Here is a 6,569-nt window from a genome sequence, read left to right on the forward strand (position 1 = left end):
TTTTTTTTTTTTTTTTTTGAGAGGTTTTTCGCTATAGGGCGCGTGTGCTCGCCAGACAGGCAGAGAGAGACATAGAGACAGAAAGCGAGAAATCACCCCCCAGGGGTCACGTCGCAATCCCTTCTCCTCCATTCTCCTCTCGGAATCTTGGGCACGCACGCACACGTGTCTGGCATGAGTTTTAAGCCACCGGGTACGGGACGCGAACCGCGGTAGACTACGTGGGAGTCCAGCAACATAGCCATTATGCTAACTGCTGGTTCCCATCTAACTACTTTCAATAGTAAGTTTTTTAAAACTGATTTTTAAAAGGGAAATACAGAACTGAATTTTTCTTTTCTTTTTAAATTTTTTTTAGATTTTTGCCATAGAGTGTATGTGCTCTTTGGACAGAGACAGTGAGAGAGAGAGAGAGAGAAAGTGAGAAGTCACCTACCAGGGGGAATGGCCATGCCACAACCCCTTCTCCTCCATTCTCCTCTTGGGATTCTGGGCAAGCATGCACATGTGCGAGGTGTGATTTTCAAGTAGCTGGGTCTGGGACTGGAATTACAGTTGGCCATGTGGGAGTCTAGCACCTTAACCACCATGCACTGCTTGGCTAAACACTTTTCTAATCTTATTAAGACAGCCATCCATTGAACCTATCCATAGCTTTCTCCATTTATTAACGTTCTCATGTCCTCAGTTTCTTCTGACTCAACTTAGATTCCATGAGTCAACTCTATATTGACTCCTTAAAACACCTGTAGTTCCTAGCAAACCTCAACTTTGCGTTAAGTCATTAATGTGCTTATTCTCCCACTTCACTTAGCCACTAAATGTTCTTGCACAATGTCAAAAAGCCTTGCTGAATGACATCACTTTTCACTTGTAATCTAAAATTGGCTCTCAACAATGCACAGAAACCTGACCACATTTCCTAGTAATTTCATTTTTCATTTTCCAATATGACTTCATTGTACATCCTCACTAACCTTTCAATTCATGAGTCTGCCTCATCCTTGATAAAGAAAATAGATGCAATCAGGCAAGAATTACCTCATCTATGCAACTTCCACTCATCCACATGCATTTATGCTCACATACTCTGTCTTCTTCCCTTTATAATAAAAGAAATTTCCTTCTGTTCTATAAGGACCCCAACTCTTCAGTTCAGGAGTCCATCTAATCTTGTTTTCTTGAGGACTTGTTTGCAGAAAAGATTCCATTTCTGTGTTACATCATCAGTATTTTTTCCTCTCTATTGATTTACTTTAAGATATGAACATTCCTTATAATATATATCTTTACCAAAAAATTCTTCACCTCCTTCTGCCCTACTTCACCTCTCTTTCTTTGATCAATCCATTCAAATGGACTTTCTGTCTCTATCACCCTCCTGCAATTGATATCATTGGTTGAGGTCATACGTATCTTGCAAGGTCAACAGTCAATTCTCCATTCTCATATTACTTGAATTATCAATGGCATTTGACATAAATGGCCTCTGTTTTCTTCTTTTATTTTCACACTTAACAATTTCTAATTTATATCTAATAGTTGTAAATATGTATTTGGTACTATGTAGTTTTTTTCCAAATTAATAAATCATATATATATATATATAAAAATATATATATATATATATTCCAGAATAAGATAAACATGAAAACAAAATAAGTAATAGAAATAAAATGGAGCAATGAAAGTGATTTGAGAGGGCTATAAAGGTATAATTTAGTTAGAGTGGCCAGGAAAAGGCTTAATGAGGAAATGAACATTTGTGATGAAATTTAACTGATAAGGAGACAACCATTTCTCTATTAGAAGGAATTTCATTCCAAATACAAGAGACAATGGAATGGCTGGCCAGCCCATTTGAGTTGAAGAAGCAGTTGAAGCTGCTTAATTTGTTTACATGTTTATTGTATGTTTCTCTCATGTAACAGTTAGCTATTGTTATGTGACTAGTCACCCTAGGCCTCAATGGCTTGTAACAGTACGCATTTATTAAGATGTTATTTTTTTCTTTTTTAGGTTTTTGCCATAGGGCATATGCACTTGCTGGAGAGAGGGAAAGTGAGAAATCAACACCTCCCTCCCCCTCAGGGAAATGGCTATGCCCCAATGTCTTTTCCTCCAGTCTCCTCTTGAGATTTTGGGCATGTATGCCCAGCATAATTTTCAAGCTGCTTGGTCTGGAACTCAAACCATGGTTTACCATGTAGGAAGCCCGTGTTTTAACCGCTGTACCACCTGTTGGCCCCTATGATGTATTTATTGCTTGTAAGTCCATGGGTCATTAGGATAGTTCTACTGATCGTGGATGAACCCATTCATCTATCAGCCTCTGGGAGTTATCTCCCTCTCAGCTGGTGTACTTTACCTTTTTCATCTTCCAACAGAGCAGCCTGGTTTTATTCAAATGTCAGTGACAGAATTCTGAGAGAGCATAGAGGTGTACAAAGTCTGGTTAAGGTTAGATTCAAAATAGATGTACTGTCACTGTCACTTCTGCCATAGTCTAACAGCCAAAATGAATGACAAGACCAAACCTAACATACCTTTGTTATAATGTAACTTCTTTAAGGGCAAGTACCTTATCTTTCTAGCTATGTCCTCAGGGTCTGGCACAAAGTGTGTGTGTGTGTGTGTGTGTACGTGTGTGTGTGTGTGTTTGTACGTATGTGTGTGTGTGTGTATGTGTGTGTGTGTGTGTGTAATTTCTGACTCTTTAGAGCTTGAGTTCTTTTCTTGGAGTCAAATGCTCTCTCTCTTCTCTGTATTGTTTATGAATTTATTCAAGTTGATTACTGTGTTTTTTGTACTATGTGTATAATACACTCAGTGGATGCTGTATACCTGATTTTTTTTTTCTTTTTGGGGGGTAGATATTCAGTTAAGAGGAAATTGTTAGAGGTTTACAGGATCCTCTTCAAAAAAGCACTGACACCTAACTAGAGGAAAGAGATGAGGGATGACTGGGGATAAAAGGAGGAGAGTTTGGAGAAGGTGAGAACACTACAGCACTGCTAGAATGTAAGCTTCATAGTGACAGATATGAACTCTTCATGGCCACAGCTATATCCAGTGCCAAGCCTAACATCTTGTACACAAGGAGGCCAAAATTAACATTAATTGAATGATTAAGTGAGAGAGATGGCCATTTATATTCAAGGAACCAACATAACTTAAGTTCTGGGATGTTATACATGCATCTTTAGAGAGTGCCTCTAGGAAGAAAACTTGAAGTGAACTCAGACAAGACATGTGGAGTAGGAGATATTTTAGAGTAGAAAGTAGAACTTCAGAAGCATAAAAGAAAGGAAAAAAAAAAAAAGAAAGGATGGGAGGGCATGGAGATATTTGAAGCTTAGAGTGAAACTTGATGGAGGAGGAGGTGCAGGGAGCTTGTTACTGAGGAAGAGAATGCCTGTGTTGGGGGTCTCAGGAAGGAAGTGAGAGATCAAGTCAGTGAGGTTTGGTTTAGATCCATGTTGCCCCATCAGGGATCACTTCAGTACAAGCCTCTTTTGTTCTCTTCTGCCAAATTTTCCAAGTGTCTCAGTGTCCTAGACCACCCTGAAATAGTCTGAAATGAATTTGGTGTACTTTTACTTAAGATCTCTGCATGCAAATGCTAGTCCCAAAATTTGAGGTGGGGCTGGGGAGAGTTTGAACATCTTCACACTTTAAGTTTACCATATATGCTTAGTGAAATTAGTGCTGTCACCTTGATGTCCCCATATTCCCTGAGGTCAAGGCTCCTATTGGTGCTTTAAAACCCTGAGAGGCCTGTAAGTAGCACCATGCTGGGGTCCATGAAGGTGAAATCAAGTTGACTTTGGAACTGAGGTTATTATTCGCAGCTTATGCCTCTTTCATATTAAGTAATTAATATCCATGCCATCCTTGGAGGACTCGGGGAAGCACGCACATCTCCACACATGGGCACCAGATGACTTGGACACAAAGCTGTCTTGGCTGGCTTTAGCTTCCCTTTAAAACCCTGTGAAAGCAAGCATATAATGTGTTCAGAAATTTTGCCACAATTCTATATGGGTTTAATAGAGAAGACACTCACTTTTTAATACCACAATGCTAGACTTCCTTTCCTAAGTAGAAATCTAAAGATTGGAAAGGAACAGAAAGAACAGTGTTGGAGTTCTTTAGCCTCAGATTTTTACTACTGTAAATACAAGGCTGATTAAATCCATTCTACAGATACACGGTGCAGATTAGAAGTCAAATATACACTGAGTTCTAATTATGTGGTAGGTATTTAATAAGTCGTAAACACTGATACTCTTGCTTTTGTTGTTACCATCATCATCTTCCTGATCATATATTCAGATGATGAGGAATTTGACTCAGAGAAGTCAAATTATTTGTCAAATATGGCAAAGTGATGATAACTTGGAAGAGACAGCTAAATGAGTGGCTGGCAGGTGGCATGGTGGTTAAGGACTCTGGACTCCCACATAGCCAACCATAGTTTGAGTCCTGGACCTGGCAGCTTGCTTTCTCACTTTCTCACTCTCTCCCTCACTCTGTCCCTCTCTGATCAAATTAAAATAAATAAATAAAGTCAAATAATTCTTTTTTTAAAAAAGAGACAGCTAAGTGAATTATTTGGGTTGCTTCTCTACTCAGAAGTCTATTATTTGTAGTAAGAAAATCTCATACTTTTGTTTGACTGCTGTTTCTTTAAGCATCTCCAATCTTTTCTTTAGTTCATCTGTCAGAATAAGCTATACCGTATTGCAGTAATGGTCAATCTCAAAAATCTCTGTAGCTGAGACAAATATGTGTTTATTTATCATTTTTGTTACATGTCCATTATGAGTTGGCAAGGGACTTCAGTCACCAGATTTACTCACGAATCCAGGATAATGGAGCCAGTGGTATCACAGTTGTTGGTTACTAGGCCAGAGAAAGAAAAAGCGAGCTCTGGGTGGTCTAGAAATAGAAATTGAATTATCTAGTTTGGAAGTGCCATCTGTTAGTTCTACTTACAACTCATTGGTTATAACTCATCACATGACTTTACATAACCCCAAAGGGGCAGCAAGTGCAATCTCTCCATGAACCTGGAAGGTGGAGTGCTAGAGATTATCATGAAGAGCATCGATGACAGTTATATTATACTATCACAACTCCAAGGTGAGAAGAACCAGCATTATCATTTAGATATTCTACAAAAGGAAAATTGGACTCAGAGGGGATTGTCAATCACATGGACAGAGATAACAGGGATATTTTTTTCTGAATTGGAAATAAGATTTCATATCCTTAGAAGGCAATAATGTGAATATTTGGCATCCCCTTATTTCTCAGAAACACTTCCCATTATTTCTGTCAAAAACTGCCAATCTATTCAAACCAAGTTGTTACCCCCTGCTTGCTTTAGCACTTTAACCAAAGATTGCAAGCATTGTTTTCTTTTCTTTTCTTCTTTGTTTCTCTTGTGGAATTTTATAACAATAGAGAAAGGTAGAGTTGTAAGGAACACAAGAACTTGCATTTTGGTTACTTATTGCTTAGCAGTTGGAAACATCCATTCTGTTTTGCTCACAGATGTAGGTCAGACAATCAGGAAGGATTGGATTCATGGTTCATCTCTGAGCCATATGGCATCAGTTTAGGGCAACTGGAGTGAGAGGAGTCACTTCCAAGATGGCTTCTTCATTTATGTGTCTCGTGCCTTGGTGGGCCTTGGCCTTTCTCTTTATTTCTAAACTATTTATTATCCTCCAAGTTCTGTCAATGGGGCTTGAACTTCTCACAGCATGGTGATCTGTGGGCAGTTGGACTTCTTACATGGTAGCCCAAGGTTTCAAGTGTAAGTGTTTTAATAACCTAGATTCAGAATTACTGTATCATTATCACTGCATTCAGTTGGTCAAGTCAGTCAATAACAGAGCCCAGATTCAAAGGAAAGGAATTAGACAACTTATCCTGGTGGGAAACATCCCATCTGTCACATGTGAAAGGTTTGGAAATACTGAATAGTTTGCCACAGTTAAACAGGTCTCTGATTCCCTTCTAGTTTCCTTCCATTGACCACATCTTCCCTTTCTCTCTTAAAAACTACTGCCTTTTCCTAAACCCGTGTTTTTTTTTTTCTCATAAAAATATGAAACTAGAAAGATAAGTTCTGAGGTTACTTTCTTCACTAACATATACTTAGTGATTCCTATAATTTTCATCTCTCCTTTAAATTTTGTGCAAAATATCCTCCCATGAAAAACTTTCAGATTAATAAAACCTGGCTTTAATCACACACTCTCAATTAGAATTTCCTCAGCACACATATGGGTAGCTCTTGCACTAAGATCAAGTTTTGTACTTGTTTTAATGTGTCACAAGCCCTAATTCCCAGAGACTTCATCCGACACTGATCTCTTCCTTCCAAGAATTCAAATTTATTTCAAAGCACAGCATTTGGCATTTGAGAACATGGTGTCTTGCATTGGTTTTAAATTGTTGCATGTGTACAAGTTATGTCTGGCCAACTGGACTTTCTTCACGGTTACTATTGATGCTTCATGGTTTAAAGAAGTTAGCACAGTAATGGATAAAAGAAG

Source organism: Tupaia chinensis, unplaced genomic scaffold (assembly GCF_000334495.1).
Source record: "Tupaia chinensis unplaced genomic scaffold, TupChi_1.0 Scaffold000098_2, whole genome shotgun sequence".
Taxonomy (NCBI): domain Eukaryota; kingdom Metazoa; phylum Chordata; class Mammalia; order Scandentia; family Tupaiidae; genus Tupaia; species Tupaia belangeri.